Source organism: Microcebus murinus, chromosome 13, assembly GCF_040939455.1.
Source record: "Microcebus murinus isolate Inina chromosome 13, M.murinus_Inina_mat1.0, whole genome shotgun sequence".
Classification (NCBI taxonomy): Eukaryota; Metazoa; Chordata; class Mammalia; order Primates; family Cheirogaleidae; genus Microcebus; species Microcebus murinus.
Genome location: NC_134116.1, coordinates 73,020,962 through 73,038,800, shown reverse-complemented (window position 1 = coordinate 73,038,800; position 17,839 = coordinate 73,020,962). Strand labels below are relative to the sequence as shown.

Below are 17,839 nucleotides of genomic sequence, written 5' to 3'. Positions count from 1 at the left end.
TTGATAAAGAGACTCTGATGTCTGCCTTAGATGTTTATGTGTGGATATTACAGATATGAGATTGTCCAAGATACCTGTGACTGTGAACCCTAACTGAACTACCTGAGTGATCACTGCAGAGTATGAATTATTTAGCCAACTTGGTTTCAATTCTGTTTGCATTAGAATTTCCAGGAAAAAGTGGAAGTGGCCTTTTTTGTTGTGGTTGATTGATTTATTGGTACCTTTTTTATGGAGGATAGATTAGACCCAACTGCTGAGGGCTACCTCTATGAAGATAGAAAACCAAAAAAATAATTCAGTTGAGCTTTCCTTCATAAAAATTATATTGACTTCCCAAACAGCTGACTCTTTATACTGCTTTTGGAAAAAGCTGGATGATTTTGAGATATGGGACTGAAGGCCATAAACTAAGAATTACATATTAAGGAAGATGTTGTTTTAATAAATGTCTTCAATTCAGTGGCGCTGCACTGGTGTCAAACTCTGCTGCAGAAAAGAAGCAAAGCCCAGCCCAGAATGGGCCAGAGGGTGTAAGTGTGAGTGTGTTGGGGGAAGGGGAGGGGATGCTATGAAAAATGCTGGGAGGAGGAGCTTGTAATTGTCTGCAGTATCTCACAAAGCACAGTCCTTTCTGCCTGTTCTCTCTCATCTCCTGAGGGTACCAGGAGCTCAGGCCTGCCTTGTTTTCCTGAAACTGCCTGGCACAAAGCACTTTCTGATGAGTTGGTTCACTAGCACTTCTTCTAGAACCTTCTCCATGAGGTGTTCCTTACCTTCTGCTTTTTCTTCTCTTCCTTTATTCTTTGGTTGAATGTGTCTGGATCCAGGCACATTATAATTGGCCCTGCTCTTCTCTGCCACCAATGACCCAGCTCCACCCCCATTCTTCATGAAGGGTTCTCCTCCTTTCCAAACACCCAGATCCAGGAGGACACCTCACTCCTGCAGCTCCGATTCCCGCTTTGCCCTCATGTTCTACAAGGTCATCTGTCCCTGACTATTAGATGTAGCCGCAGAATCGTGAGAAGACTTCTTAGCTTGGATCTTACATAAGTTATTCTTTCTAAGATCTTGATTGACATAATTAATTTGACAAGGTGGAGATATGAAAAGAGCATTGAACTTCAGGGAGCTGAGTTCTAGTCTAGACTGTGTCCTTAACCACCTGTGTGTATTCTCCAAGCCCTTGTGGCCTTCAACTATATCATTTGTTTCTGGGTTTTTCTGCCCTCAGTGCCCCCCTTGGGGACAACAGCAAGAGATGGACCCTTCCCACCCTTCTCCCAATTTCTCCACCAGGGTCTCTAGTGGACAAGTTAGAGAGTTACCTGTCCAAAGTTTGAGCAATACTGGCTATGATTTACAAATTCCTTGTCAACTAAATCATGATTCCACTGTTGTGTGAGTTGCACTAATTGCTTTTTATAGTGGATAATTTAGAAATGCCATGGGGCCACCAACCCTGCCGCAGCACCTACACGCCAGCTGAAATCAGAAATATACACAGACTATGATAACCACTCCTGTTTTATATGGCTGTGCAGTTGCTTATAAAGCATAGACATAATAGATGTAGAACCTGAGGGTCGGAGAAATGAAGGCACGTCTCAAAATTTAAAAATGTCAAATCAAGGGCTTGGACCTCACTCTTTTGACTTCTACATTGAAGCTGTTTCCACCCTATTCCACTATGTTATCAACTTTTAACATTTGCCTGATGAGATGCAACATTTGAAGACACCCCAGTGTTACAATCAGCTTTCACTCTGACCCTTGTGTACACACAGACAACTTGATCCTCTGCCTTCTATTTTCATTCCTACACTGAATGATTGATTGACTAGGTGATCATTTTATGCATTCATTCACAAAATATTCATTTAGTTCTTGTACTGTGTTAGGGCTAAAGCTTCAGGAATCTGGCTCCTATTACCCTTTTGTTTTTATCACCCGTTTCTCCTCTCAGGGCCTTCTCACATGGCCAACAGTAATTGACCTAAAATGCAAATGTCTTTGTTTCATTCTCTTGCTTAAAATTCCTCAGTCACCACCGTTCTCAGGATAAAGTCCAAACTCCTTGAAGTGCTATACAAGAGATGCAAAATCTGGCCACTGCTTCCATCCCTGGCCTCTTCCCCAGTACTCCTTTCCCTGTTCCAACAAACTCAGACCATGCCCCCTGGCCCTTCACATTTGCACATCTGTATACCCCACCTGCACAGTTTCACCTCACTAATTTCTACCTTGGCTTCAGGGCTCGGCTTGGCATTGCTTCTTCCAGGAAATTTTCCTGACCCCCATATCTGGGTTGGGTCCATTCTGCACCCTTCTTATAGCACCTGAACTTTTCCCTATCATAGCACTTATCAGATATATTGTCATTGTCTGTTTACTTGTCCGTATCTCCCACTAGCCAATGAGCCAGGGCCCATATCAGTCTTGTTAGCCATTGTATACCTAGCACCTTTCACAATGCCAGGCACACAGTATGTATTCAATAAATATTTATTCAATTGACTCAAATTACATTGAACAGAATTAACTCTTGGTGTACCTTGTATGCTCTGCCTTCTTTCAGACTCTGTCCATGCCATTCTCCCTCACCTCCCAACACACATACACACACATACACACACACACACACACACACACACACATGCACCTGCATTCCTGTTATGCCCTTTTTTCCATTCTTCACCTGGGTTTGGAGGCCCAATTCTAGTCTCCCATCTTCTACACATCTTCTGCAAACACTGAGTCTTCTTTCTCTGATCTCTTTTAGTTCTCCTTTATGTCAACCACCTCCTTGGCCTCAGGACTATATTATATACTTAATTTTATGTATGTATAGAAACTCTTTGAAAATAGAAACTATCTCATTCATTTACTTCCTCAAATGGCCCCATTGTCTAGGAGGGGGGAGTTGCACAATGTAGGCATCTAGTCACCATCTGGTGGTTAATTAACTTATTTGTTGTGAAGCTGTGTCAATCCTGTAGGGCCTGATTCCAGCTCCAAGAAAGAATTAGTTGGCAGATAGAGATTGTCAGAGGGAATGGTCTTATACTGCTTTTTATCACAATATGAAGTCCTGGTGGGGAAAATACGTAAATATGAATTGTCTATAGGGTGTCATTCATTCATTCATTGAAAAATGTGTTAGCATTCTACTATATGCCAGAAATAGTCTAGGCCTTGAGGAGAGAGCAGAAAATCAAACAGTTTCTGGCCTAGGGTGATGGGAAGGAATTTTCCTAGCAAGGTACCTTGCATATTGTACAACTCAATAAATACCTCTAGAATAAATGAATTTATTTCATCATTGAATGAATGAATGCCCCCCCCAGTCAGAGCAGTGAATCTTTAAAAAGAAAACCAATACACTTTAAAATTATATTCACATAAAAACATCAAAAACTAACAATTTGTCTTCCCTTAAAGAAGCTTCAACCATAGAATGCTAGTGTGAGTTACTTGGCTGAGATTCTCCATACAGTCTTGGGTCTCAAGAGTCCAGGCACTAAGAGTCTAAGTCTCTGTAGCAAACAGACAGCATGATCTCTCCCTCCTTCTGCAAGAACTCCAGCAGCTGAGTTCCTAGCGGTGGGCCTGGCTCAGTTAAAAAAAAATCAAAGGGAGAGAGAGAAGTGGTCCTGACACATACCATAGCCATAGGCAAGTCACAATAAAATGAGCATCTTATCCTGCACCTGGAAGAAAGTGGGGCTTGGGCTCCAGGTGTGATGGGTTGCTCATCCACCACTCTTCAGCAAACAAGTTGGTGTGTTTAATCAGCTAGTTCTTAAAATATCATACTGATTTTATAATAGTCTGTTGTGAAAAGCAAGGAGTCATCTGCTTAGAGGAAACAGGTGGTTCCAGGTACTTCCTTGTTGCCTAGTCAGAGGACAAGTGTGATGAGGACTGCTTAGGGCCGAGGGGGATGGGGAACCCTGGCCGGAACTCACATGGTAGGTGCGCCAGCATGTAGACTAGCATTGTTTCTTGTTTTTATTTTTATTTTATTTTATTTTTTTTTTTTTTGAGACAGAGTCTCACTTTTGTTGCCCAGGCTAGAGTGAGTGCCGTGGCGTCAGCCTAGCTCACAGCAACCTAAAACTCCTGGGCTCAAACGATCCTCCTGCCTCAGCCTCCCAAGTAGCTGGGACTACAGGCATGTGCCACCATGCCCGGCTAGTTTTTTGTATATATATTTTTAGTTGGTCAATTAATTTCTTTCTATTTTTAGTAGAGACAGGGTCTCGCTCAGGATGGTTTCGAACTCCCAACCTCGAGCAATCCGCCCGCCTCGGCCTCCCAGAGTGCTAGGATTACAGGCGTGAGCCACCGCGCCCGGCCTGTTTCTTGTTTTTAAGTCAAAGTTTTATTCCAAAGGCAAGTTATTTTTTTTCTTTCAAATCCACAATCTAAAATAATATACTTAAAATCATGTTATTTTTATAATTAAATGGATTTTGAACATTTGGAAAGTAAAACTGCTGTATTCTTTTTCTTCCTGCATGTAGGTTTTTATTGAAAATACAAGGCAGTCATAAGAACGGTGGTGGCTAGATGCTTTCTGGCCTCCCTTAGGGTGAACGGCCTCTGTCAAGGGAACTGTGAAGACAGGGATCTGGATTTCCACCTCCTCACAGGCACAGTGGTGGGCACTCTGTAATTAGTCATGCCTCCTTAGGTATTAATATTATGTTCTCTGTTGGAATTCTGTCATTCCGGAAGCCTGCCGATGGGTGCATTTGATGACATTTCAGTGGGCCCTTAAGGGATGTGGAGAACTTGGTCAAGGCCTCCATAAACATGTGCTGTGAAGAATGCTCTTTGGCCTTGTGTTCAGTTGTCTTAGGTTGTGAGTGGGCTCAGTGGTTACACTTTGTGATGACAGGGACTATGTCTCCTACACTGTGGTGTTCCCTATAAGGTTTTGCATATGGTAGGTGCTTAAGAGCTGGTGAAGTCGTCAGGCAAGGTAGAAGATGACATGTGAGAGGAAGTGTGTCACAACCACTCTGCCAGCCACCACCCTGCCCATCGGGCCCCGTAACTTCCTTAAACAGCCTCTTCTAGAGCAGGCCATGCTCAGGGACCAAAGACAAGGAAGCCTCGGAGAGTTTGAACCTCTCCTCTCATGAAAGAACTTCAGCCCAAGGATTTCACAGAGTCAGTATCTACATCACAACTGGGTTCAGGTTCTGATCCTCCATTTACTAAACATGTAACCTGGAACAAGCAAGCCACTTGATCTCTCAGAACCTGTATCTTCCTCTGTGAAATGGAATGCAAACATCAATTTCACTGGCTGTGTTAAGCCCAAATGAGATAATGCATGACTATGAAATGATATACAGCTAAAGTTGACTGTGTTATTCTTTGGTGTTATATAAGGTTGAGGTTTTTCCATAATTAGTACTTTTTCTTCTAATGGATGAGTGGTGGGTGCAGTCAGAACACTTGCAAATCTTCATGGTTGGAAAGATATCCAAAGTTGCTAATCAGACCCTCTGCTAATGGACATTCTATGTAAGGAGACACTGCTAAAAGACCCATTCATTTTAATTTTCTCATAACGAAGGATAATGTAGAAATTCTTCTATGTGCTAGATATTCATGTATTTTCCCAAAGTGAATCATTAAACTTAAGAGTATTGTCATGTGAGGCTCTGAAAATTATATAATGTTAGAAACATTGATGTTTGTGTTTAATAAACTCACTTGTAGCCTTACTGTGTTTAATATTTCTGCCTTGTTTTATTTAAATCCTTGCCTTTGGAAATTCAGCCCTTAAGCTTTTTTTTTGAACAAAAATTTGGAAGATAATTGGTTTTCGCTAGTGATTTTTAAAAACAGCTTATATGTAATATTACAAATAAGTTCACATTTGAAATTAATCTACTTAAATATTAAGAGAGATTAGACTTAAAAACCCTGAAAGTCAAGACATTTTGATTTGAAATTAGATATTTATGACATTTCTTATTCAAAAATACTGATGTAACAAAAACTGAGGTAGTCTCTTTACTTAAATAATGAAATTTATTTATTGGAAAAGTTTATTAAGGGAGATGGAGTTTTTGTTTTTGTTTTGCTGTGTTTTCTTTTCTGAAAAGAAACAAAAACAAACTTAATGAGACTATTCGTGGTAATCTGGTTACTTTTAAGGCAAACAAAAATGCTGATACTGTAATATTTATAAGCAAGGGGAAAATGTTTTTACCTTTATGTAGGGACTGATAGTGAGCCCAGTATAAGCAGAAATGTTAGATTTGTAGCTTAACTTTAGGCTTTTCTCCTTGTCATAAAAAAATACAGAGTTCTGAATTCAGGACTTATCATATAATTATATTGAAAAGTTACTTAAACAGGTTTGACCTAAAAGCTTGTTTTCATTTATTGCTTTATAGCTAATGCATAGTTACAGATCTGAGAGCTCCCACACACTTTTCTCTCCTATTCCTAAATAATACTGTTAGTATATTCAAATTTAGACCATGAAAATATTTTTATATTTATGTAATTTTACATTTACTCAATGTACTTCATTAATACTTTTTAAACTCTTGTCATGGTCTGCATAAGTAATGTACTTTTTAAAAATGTTTGAGGAAAATGATCATCCAATTATTTAGTTACATAAAAAGTTGCCATTCCCAACATTTTTTGTTTCAAATAATTTGGGGAAAGTAACTACCTAAAGAATCTTTGCTTCAATTTTTAATTATAATGCTCCCATCCTTTCTTTACAATCTAGAAGAATATGGATTTGGGAGGAGAGGTTTACAAAATGAGGATAAAATGAACAGACATTTTTAGGTGATGTGAATGTAAAAACTCTCATTACAAGATGATAAGAGTATTTTTCAGTCGTGATTTTAATTTTTGAATTTCCATCCTAAGTGGAGTTAATGCTTTCCTACTGAATGACCAATTATCAGTATATCTTTGAACACCTTGGGAGTTCAAAGCACATAAATGGAGGAACCATAAAGATGATGTGTCTTTTTGTCCTTAGATCAGATTTATTGATGCTGTTCCCTCAGCTGTCAAATAACTTCTCTCCCACCCTGACATATAAGAAAGACAAAAGACATCTTCATGGATAATTAATACTAGAGAGAGTTTTAAAATAACTGATTTTTATGGGCAAGAAAGGTACAATTTCAAGAAACTCTTTTTAGATTTTAAGTATTAAAATAGGTACCCACAGATAAATGAAAAGTGTACATGAAACTACATCTATTTGACAAAAATCTAAACTATCTTGTTAAACGTCTATTAGGTGCAAAAGACTCAACAATCATTAAGACATTGATACACAGTAATCTGTTTCCATGTTTAATTTTTTATACTAAGAGAGCAGAATGCATTCATTTGGGTGTTAACACTTTTCTGGCACCAGTGCTTAACCTTCCCCATTGCATCAGCTGATGGCAATACTGACACCATGTCATCTGGTACAGAAGCCTTAATTAGCAATGAAGCATTTTCCTACAGGAAAGTCCCAGTGGCCTTAATTGCCCTCCACATCAGGGTTTCTCTGTTGGAGGTTTGTTTTCTTTTTGTAATTTATCCCTCATCTCTACAATCTAAAAAAAAGCTAAGTAGAAAAGGGTCATAATTTGAATGTCCCTCCTCAAGACCTACCTCAGGAAGGATTTCTGGTTTTTTGAGATCTTCCAGCCCCTGCTTAACTAAGGAAATATTAACTTACCAACTTAGGGCATTGGTTTTCAAACAACTGTGCAATCCAAATTCCTGGAGGAAGTTTTTCAGAACCTACACACAGGCACTGGCCCTCAGATGTGATTTAGTAAGTCTACACTGGGGCCACTACACTGTAAACATTCTTCCAGGTGCATCTGATGTTCATACCATCCCCTGGTTGAGAACTACTGACTTATAGAAAGTGGAAAAGATCTTCAAAGATCGATGCTATATTTAAATTAGTCCAAGTTTCGATGTAGAAAGCAGGAGGAAGCTATGCCTGGCAGGCCTCTATCACTGCTCCATGCAATCCAGTCCCGTCCCAGGCATGCACCCAACCACCACCACCCTCAAAGCTTGGATTGTTCTTTGGCAGAAGGAGAACCTGTGATTTGAGCTCCATCATATACAAACTTCCTCCTGGTCTCTACTCATGACCGTAAAAGCCAGAACTGCAGAGCGTAGAGGTCCAGACTCCCCTTCTCATGGTCGTTGTTCTAATCCCTGCTCACCCCAGGGGTTAATTGACACATAATAATTGTACATGTTTATGAGATACAGAGTGATATTTCCATATGTGGATACAAAGTGTAATGATCAAATCAGGGTAATTAGCACATCTGTCACCTCAAACATTTATTATTTCTTTGTGTTATGAACATTCAAATCCTCTTTTAGCTTTTTGAGAATATACAATAAATTATTGTTAAGCACATTCATTCTACAGTGCTGCAGAACAACAGAACTGGTCTCCTATCTACTGCAATTTCATATCCATTGACTAACTGCTCCCCATCCTCCCCTTCCTCCCACCCTTCCCAGCCTCAAATACTCACAATTCTGCTCTCTACTTCTGTGAACTCGTTTGTTTGTGTGTTTGCTTTGGCTCTCCCATATGAGGGAAAACAGGAACCAACCAAGTCTTTTTAAATGGTAACAATGCTGTTAGAGGCAGCCTATTCGGATAAATTGGATGGATGGGAAACATTTTATGTCTTAAAAATAAAATCTCTCAACAATACACATAATATTGTAGAATATAGAAATGTTTAATGAAGAAAAGTTAATGAAGATTATTCATGATACTGAGTGCTTTGCAGAAACTGCGTTATTCAGAAGTAAACTGTAGCTCTATATAGTCTTTTGTTATTGAATCACATCTATCCAAAATAAATATCAGTCTACTCAACTTCTCAAAAGAAATATTGCTTAATTGGAATTACTTGGAATAAGGATGCCACAAATCACTACATAATCGTTTAAAGAAAAGGCAATGCAGTTTTGGAAGACTCCATCCCAAAGTTAAGGCCTTGCACTTTGTCTTAATTTCTGCTAAATTAGAAAGAGCTTTACTGTTTTAAATATACCCAAGCTGTTCAGTTCTTGTTCAACTAAAAGTAGGTGACTAAAAACTGTGTGCTTAACTATGCTTAAGTTAATATTTATAGTAATGATAGAAGCCATTTTATTGGCAATAAATCACTTTCTGATTTTCACACAAAACACCCCCACATGCACAAACATAGACATGCAGGATGAAAGGAAATGGCTAAGAGTGATTTGTTTCAGAGACAACCTAAAAGGAAAATGCAAAATCTATAGCCATGGGGAATATGAAAGGACAGAAAGAACCCTGCATAATTTTTCTAACATGTTCAGCAGAGAGATCATTAAAACACACACACACACAAACACACACACGTACAGCAGAAATACAGTAATGTGGCACCCACAGGCATCTCTCTCAGCATCTCCCCAGCAGGGATTATGTGAGATGGTTTTTATTCTGAAAAGTTTATTGATACAGACAGGGCAAGATAATCAATAACCTGCAGATATGAAATTGGGTTAGGTGCTTGCCTGTGGGAAATAGGGAAGGTCCCTAAATGTCACCTGGAGGTTAAAAGGGAAGGAAGCATGAGTGCATTTGCTGCTTATTTGATAAGTAATCGTTTTCTCTTTAAAAGGCTCTTTGAAAGTTTCCAAACATTGAAAATAATGATGAGTTAACGTAAGATTGAATGAAATGAGATTGGAAGAATGGAAAGTTTCCCCAAAAAACAACACCCTCAAATACAAATTGTATTTGTAGCTCTACCCAGCTGCTGCCTTTGGAGGTTTTATAGGAATGTGGCAGTGGTGTGGAAGAGGAGAAAGAGACAGAGAGAGAGATTGAAGCCCATAAGTGTCCACTTGCCTCCTTGAAAGACTTCCCTAAGGCAATCTGCATCTTACTGTTCTCAAACCATGATAGGATCTAGCTCTTGTAATTGGGCAGCAGAGGGGGATATTGCCAATATATGAAACTTTGATGTTTGGACAAAAGTCCAGCATTGCATGTTGCTTTCATTATGTCTGAAAATACACTGTGTGGGAGGAGATGAAAATTTGCTTAAAAATTGCTTACCGCAATCTCTGAGGATCTATAGTCGAGTAGCGTATTTATGATTTCACTTCTTTTAAATGTGGAAAAGTTTGGGATTAGCAAACACTAGAAAATGGATTAATATTTAAAAGTTATGCACAAAATACACATTCATCAGCTGACTGGAATTCTGCCCCAACCCAGGACATAGGGTTTATAAACCCCCTAATCTCCAGTACTCTGCAATTATAATCTCAATGTGCCACATTGCTGCATGCTACTCATTGCTGAATGGTGGCGCATAACACTTGTTTAAATGCTGCACAATAGAACTACAGTGTAGTTTAGGATTTTAAATAAAAGTTCTAAAATTTGAAATGCCATGAATTTTATACAAGTGGCAACATTTCTCCAGTCAGCTTTTAAGGAATATGATTAGATGATACAGATATTCTACTTTCAAAATACCTTAATTTAAATTATTGGGCAAATAGGGAGAGTTATATACTTTTTTAAAAAGTTATATGGATTCTTCAAGCTTGGATCTTGCCAAGGCTGGACATCAATGAGCTATTTCAGTTTGTTGTCATCATCATTGTTTTTTAAATCAAAAACCTATGGCATTTCCTCAAAAGTTTCATTCTTATTTTCCCTCTTCACTATTAATCTTATAGATATGCCTTTGAGTCTTGGGGATATACTATTATTTTTCATAGCTCAAGCTGCAGAAAGGGCTTGGTGGTTGTGCTGCTGAAGAACTTAGATAAAATAACTCACTTGGCAGTGGGCACAATGGAGAATCAAAGAATCACTAAATTTTGGCTCTGAAAGAAATCTTAGCATCAGATTCAATGCATTCATTTTACAGAATGAATGAATACAGACCTCCAAGACAGCTTACATGGAGAGTGTACTGATTCCCACAATGTTCTATGACACCATTCTTCATGAGATCATCATAGAAACCTACTTTAAGAAACTCTGGGTCATTTTTTGTGAGCATGAAAAGTGAGGAGAAAATGACACCCACATGTTCCTGTGGGTCCCAGAGACAAGAGATCCATGCACCAACCTCTGTTTATTAAACACCCACATGTCTACCACGTGTACCACACAGTGTGGTGTGCAGGGCTGATGGGCGGGTGGAAGTTGGAAGTTTTAAAAAGCGCATATCACTCACAGCTGGGGAGACACTGAGAGGTAGGCCTAGTCTAGGGCACAGCATCAAGACCTCAACTGGTTTTATTTTTCATCCTGTCCTTAAGAGATAAAATGTCTTTCTTTGACAAAAGCAGCCGTCAAGTGAGAGAAAAGGAATTTTAGTTCAAGGTAATTTTAGTTCAAGAAAACGCACAGGAAACACAATTCTCCTCAGAGATGTGACCCAGGAGAAAACCAGGACCCTGCATAAACACTTCTTTTTTGAGGAAAACATTTAGGGACACATTCCTTTTGAAAGGTAACAGTTTACTAAATGTTCATAGTCCTCACAGACTGAGATTTGTTACTATTCTTATATCATAATGAGGAAACTGAGGAATATGGAAAATAATCTGTTAGATGTTAAGAGAGCAAATGTGAAAAAACCAGGTGAGAATTCACAACTTCTTAGTTTCAAGTTCTCCTTCGCCAAAAAGAAGTTTATTCTATTCTCATGTTCAAAAAGTTGCAACCAAAAGCAGCCTTACAACCATATATTTTAATAATTAAACAAAAAAGTATATCATTTTTTCCACACAGATCGTAACCAAATCTCAGATTAAAAATCAATTAATAAGCCTCCCGATTAAAGGGGCAGTCAGTGGACACAGTGGACTTGGTCTAAATGTGCTTGTGGAACAGCTATGGGCCTGCATCTGTCATTGAAAAGTGAATACTTTGTTCATTTGGGGAAAGTGGGTTCACATTTGTAGTTTGTCAGGGCTCAATTTTGTCCCTGAAAAAGATGTCACCCTATTATTCTCTGTGGTCCTCAGTTTAAAAAGATTTTTAACTGAAAGTTCTACACCTCTAAAGAGAGATGTAAGAAATAATACTTCTTGGGAAAGATTGTAGAAGAGCTCAAACTAAAGCAGATTTCAAAAACAAATAAACATTTAATTTCTTCTAAGCATAAGAGTTTAAAGATAAAGAAGGGCATTTTGTTTAGTTTTGCCTTAAGGTAGAAGGAAAAGAAGATCATATGACTTCATATAACCAACCCAATGTCAGTTGGGAGCATTTTGCTCTTAAAATTTAGGTAAAGATTAATCAAGCTTCCATTCAATACCTATGAAAAGTCTCAAGCCCAACCCCAAGATTTTTGTGTGTATATGTGAGACAAAGTTTCACTCTGTTGCCCAGGCTGGAGTGTGGTGGCACGAACTCCTCCCTCAAGCGATCCTTCTACCTCAGCCTTTCAATTAGCTAAGACTATAGTCATCTGATACCACCTCCGGCAAATTTTTCTATTTTTTCGTAGAAACAGCTTCTCACTGTGTTGCCCAGGCTGGTCTCAAACTCCTGGCCTCAAGCAATTCTTCTGCCTCAGCCTCCCAATGTGCTAGGATTACAGCCACGAGCCGTTGCACACAGCCCCTAACTCAAGATTTTTATAACTCTTCAGGGACATGTGTCCTTGTGCTTAAGTTCCTGCTTCTGCTAATGTTTTGTTTGTTTGCTGTTTGGGGCCATTTATGGATTTTTTTTCATTATCTTTTCATATTGTTTCTATGCAGTACTATGTGGATTCAACCTCTTGCCTTGATTTCCACAAAAACTCAACCATAAAAGCCTGTGTGTATAGCAGATTCTACTGGACATCTGGAAAGACAAAGAGAATTCAGGATTTAAATATTCATTCAGCACAAACAACTATGATTTAATAGTAAAGGTCACTCTCAGCTGCCCTCCCATTCAAGATTTCTCTATATTTGTTCTACCAGTATTCTTCAATCTCTGGCCATCATGGTGGCTTTTTTGTCCTTTTCTTCTCCTATGTGTCCTTTCAAATTCCTTTCTACCACAATGTCCCCAGAATTTCACTTTCTCCCCCCTCTATTGCACAGAGCAATTCTGTTCTTTCCAGCACCTATAACCAAGCCCTTCTTCACACCTATCATTGTATATCCAAAATCAATCACAGAACTCGTCAAAACCACAGGGCCAGCATTGTTAGGCATCTAACAATGCCTATCCAAAATAGCATAAGACATTCTATTATAAAGACATCTGCACCCGAATGTTTATAGCAGCACAATTCACTATTGCAAGGACATGGAAACAACCCAAGTGCCTGTCAATTCATGAGTGGATAATCAAAATTTGGTATATGCTCACAACGGAATATTATTCTATTCTAAGAAACAACAGTGAGCTAGCACTGCTTATACTACCCTGGATTAGGCTTAAGCCCATTAACCAAAGTGAGGCAACACAAAATCAGGAAAATGGGCTCCACATGTACTCACCATCAAATTGGAACTGACTGATTAAAACTATGGTGCTCAAATGGTGGTAGTGCTCACCAGGGATTGAGCGGGAAGACCCACATCTGAGGGATGTGGTGAGCATTGTGGAGGGGAAGGGCATACCTTTAACCCTTCTTAGGGAGAGGCAAAGATATAAAATGTAACCAAAATGTAAAAAAAACCAAAAACCTTTTATCGGTGGTGGGCAGGTGGGAGGGGGGAGGAAGGGATGGGTATATACTTACATAATGAGTGTGATGCACACCACCTAGAGTATGGACACGCTTGAAGCTCTGACACAGCGGTTGGGGGAGGGGATGGCAAGAGCAATTTATGTAACCTTAACAATATTTGTACCCCCATAATACGATGAAATAAAAAGGAAAAAAATTTAAAAACTAAAACAAACAAAAAACCACAGGACCATCTGAGACAACTTCCTAATTTAAGCCCATGGTTATCACAAGGGTATCATCTGCAAATCTTATTAAACATTTAGATGCTGGTTTATCAGGTTTGGGGGTGGTTTATGAATATGTACTTTTAGTAGTCATGATTTGATTCTGTTAGAATCTTCAGCTCCTTTTCTGAGAAATTCTGTAGTCTAACAAGACTCATCCTCTACAGGAGACAGTTGGAGTTCGGAGAGTATGTTTTCCCTTCTTTACATGTAGAATAAACCTATTCTAAACAAAGCCTTGGCAAGTCCGCCCTGTGATTGGAGTTAAACATCCCCCCACCATCCTGTTGCTCAGACCATCTTATTTACCAAAGATCACACTCTTGTTAGAAGCTCCGTCAGTTAAAACTTTGGTACACTCATTAGTAATGGATAAGACTCATATTTCTCCTGTCTTAAGAGGATTTCTCTTGTTAGAAACATGGTTGTATTCACTTGAACAAGCTCAGTGACCTGTTTAGCTAAGGCACATAGAGGACAAAGCTTATTCCAGAACAATCCAGGGAACTTTACTTACAGTCTCCCAGGGATGTACAACAGAGGATAGTCTTAAAGGATCAGTGAGTAACACCACCTTGAGTTACTTTATATTTTTATTACCCCGCATAGTTTGTGCTAAGTTCACATTAATTTGGACAGGCCTGAATGAGAGTAGCTTTTTTTCAACTCAGTTTAGGGTACAGCTATTTCTCTTTTGAAAGATAATTACAAAAATCAGAAAATGATCAGAGAGTCATTATAAAATATATAAATTATCTGTACTATGAATTCATAAATTTCCTATATAAATGCATTTTAAATCATTTGTGTTACAAAAATGTGATATACACTTTTCAGGAAATTATCAATTCTATTGTGTGAGGAAATATAGATCTATATTATTCCTAATAAGTTTACTGTCTTTTGGCATGCGTCTATCATCTTTCCAACTGAATTCTTAGCACTCTATATAGAAGAGCTAAGTTTTCTGGTTTTGTCTCTCCCTGAAACATGTATCCAGTGATCTCCAAGAAATGCTGATGCCCTCCAGGCCCAGAGCTGTGTTATATTCTCCCCTTTTTCTTTAGCAGTGTGTGTATCTAGGCAATATTTGTAATTTATTCCCTGTATATGTCCTAGTTTCTTCCCTGTAAAGTAGGATAAAAATAATACCTGATCCCGGGAATTGCTACTATCCTAAAGACCCCTGGAGTGTGGAACTGCATTTCCAAAGTAGTTCTCTCATCCACTGGTAGATTTCCTGCAACACTCTGCATTTTCTTATTGATACTTCCTCTCTCCTGTTTAAGCCCCTTTGCTTTCAGAATCAAGCTCATACTCTTGAGCATGGCACTGAAGACCCAGGAGCCTTCCCAGTCTGGCCCCAGGCACAAATAAAAGGCTTTTCCCTGGCTCTGACGCTTCTCTGTACACTGTCCAGCCACACCATACATGGGCTATTCTCTGGTCCTCATGTCACTTCCTGGGCATATATTCTCACATAGGCTTCCTTATCTCTCTGACTTATATTCTATTTCAAGGCTAAGCTCAAATGTCACTTTATTTCTCAAACTGTCCCTCCCACTCCCATACCCAGATAATTTAGTTGTAGTCCACCTTTTGTTCCATAGGTCTTTGCACATACTGCTCTTTTGGTATTTAATTCTATAGCTGTGTATTGGTATCACCACCTCCCCACCCAGCCTCCAAGCCTTTTGAAGGCAGAAACTGTGTATCACATGAATGAATGAATACTTTGCCAATCTGTATGTCTTAACTACCTGCTCTGTCTTAGCTGTTGGTAACATGCGCAGAGTTAAGTTATTTTCTAAGAATCAGTAGTCTACCTTGGTATTAGTTTTCTGTTAAAGTAGTTTCCTTTCTTCTCTCCAAATCCCTTATCACTTGTATTCTTATTTTACTCTTGCTTTAATATATCTCTGTTGAACAACATTTTTGTCTTATATTATTAGCTACTGTAAGCCCTGTTCAGATTTATGTAAGAAATGTAATGCAATAATCTCTGTGCACCACTTAAGCTAACTAAAAATCTTTTTCCATCAAAGGCAGCATCACTTTTTCCACTTGCCTCTCCCTGCTTTCTGCATCCTAGATAAAGCTGATGTCGGCTCTTCATGTGTCAATTAAGTTGCATAATGTTTTTGAGTCAATATTCTTTACTAGTTTATCTTGCTCCTGCATACATGATTGGCTATGATTACTTGACAGTTTCTTCTTGTTTAACATAGATTTACAAAATCAAAACTTCCTAATAAACTTCACTTTTGCCGGAGTGATTATGTATGCTGCTATTGCAGAATTGTGTTTTGTGCAACAATACAGAAGAGTGAAGTACAAAGGATGAAAAGAGACTCAACAAAGAGAGATAATCTTAAACTTGTCAGAAAGTAAAAGTGAATTTCCTAAAGCTATTAATATAGTGACAAGTATATGCAACTTTTGTATTAATCAAGTGTAAATTTTTATCCCGAAGAAAACTTATTGAAGTACTGGTTCTTTGATGTATAGAATGGATTGTTTACCTAATGAAGCAACCTAACAAATATCTCTGGAATAACCAGCTTTACAGCTGACAGCAAACTCCTTAGGGCAAGGACTTTATATGTTTGGGACAATTATACTTATTGTACATCAGCACTGTTTAAATATTTAATAACAGTTCCTCCCACACCTATTCTTGGCAGGTCTAGCCTTCCTGACTTGTCATGTTCATAATCAAATATGTATTTCTACATTAATCATTTGAGGTGTGGTGCCACTTTTACGCCCAGGTGGGATGATGCCATCTTCTGTAGGCTCGGCATGTGTTCTGGGTAACAAATATAGATAATTAGCTATGAATATCAAACAGTAGTATTTCTTTCATTCTTTTTAAAATCTCCTCATTTGGGTAGATTGCTTTTGTAGTGAGCTGTCTTATCTCCCAGTAAAGCAGTCCCTGTTTTTGAAGCTACACTAGGATGAGGGCTTCATGATCTCAACTCTGTAACGATGTGACTTTACCTCTGGTTGTCAGTTTGCTTGTTTGTAAAAAGATCTCCCTGGGGCAACTGCAGATTGTTCCAGCCCCACAGTTCTAGTGTATTATTTATTTCCAGATATAGGATTTGTGCTTATCTGCTCAGAAGAAGCAAATTAGTTCACTTTTAGCTTTTTCTGGGGAATGCAAAAAGAAAAATGATGCTACCACTTAAATGTTTAATCTGTTTCCTGATTTATTTCTTTAAGTGGATTTTACCAGATATTCATTATATAGAAAAAGAGAGTCATTGTGGCAATAGATGGAAATTCCAAAGCACACACATATAGAATATTTAATTATGTAAATTTTAAAAGAACAACAGTTTAATTGTGTAAAATTAAAAAATTTAAATGAAAAGAAGGAAAACAATCTCTTGGATCTGGGAAGCAAAAGTATACTACTTGTGTGAACTCTGTCCCTTGAGTTCTTTATCAGTAAAACAGGAATCTTATCTTTCTGTTTACCGGAGAACAAGAAATGAGATAAAGACATAAAGGTCCATTGCAGTTATTGACATTTCAATTAGAAAGTTTTTCATATAAAGATACTGCTGCTGTATAGTGCTTCAAGTTTTCTCTCATGACTTTTGCCACAATTTCCTTGTGTCTGGCTGTGTTTGGATGACCATTTTTGCTCATGCAAAACAGCAATTGTTATTGTTGTTGCAGCAACACTAATCAGCCCACAGAAGGATTTAATCTGTTGTTTCCATCAATAGCTTCTTCCGAAGAGTGGAGGTTTATCTGCCAAAAGTGAAGTAGTTAAGGCCCCATGAAAATACCATACAAACCCTTTTAGTTTTATCCATCTTGTCTTCCTTT

The 17,839-nt window shown here is 38.4% G+C and overlaps 1 protein-coding gene across 5 annotated transcripts in view; it reads left to right on the top strand.

The window, feature by feature from the left end:
* FRY (FRY microtubule binding protein) overlaps positions 1 to 17,839 on the top strand; it is a 407,943-nt gene that overhangs the window by 99,595 nt on the left and 290,509 nt on the right. The window lies entirely within an intron of this gene.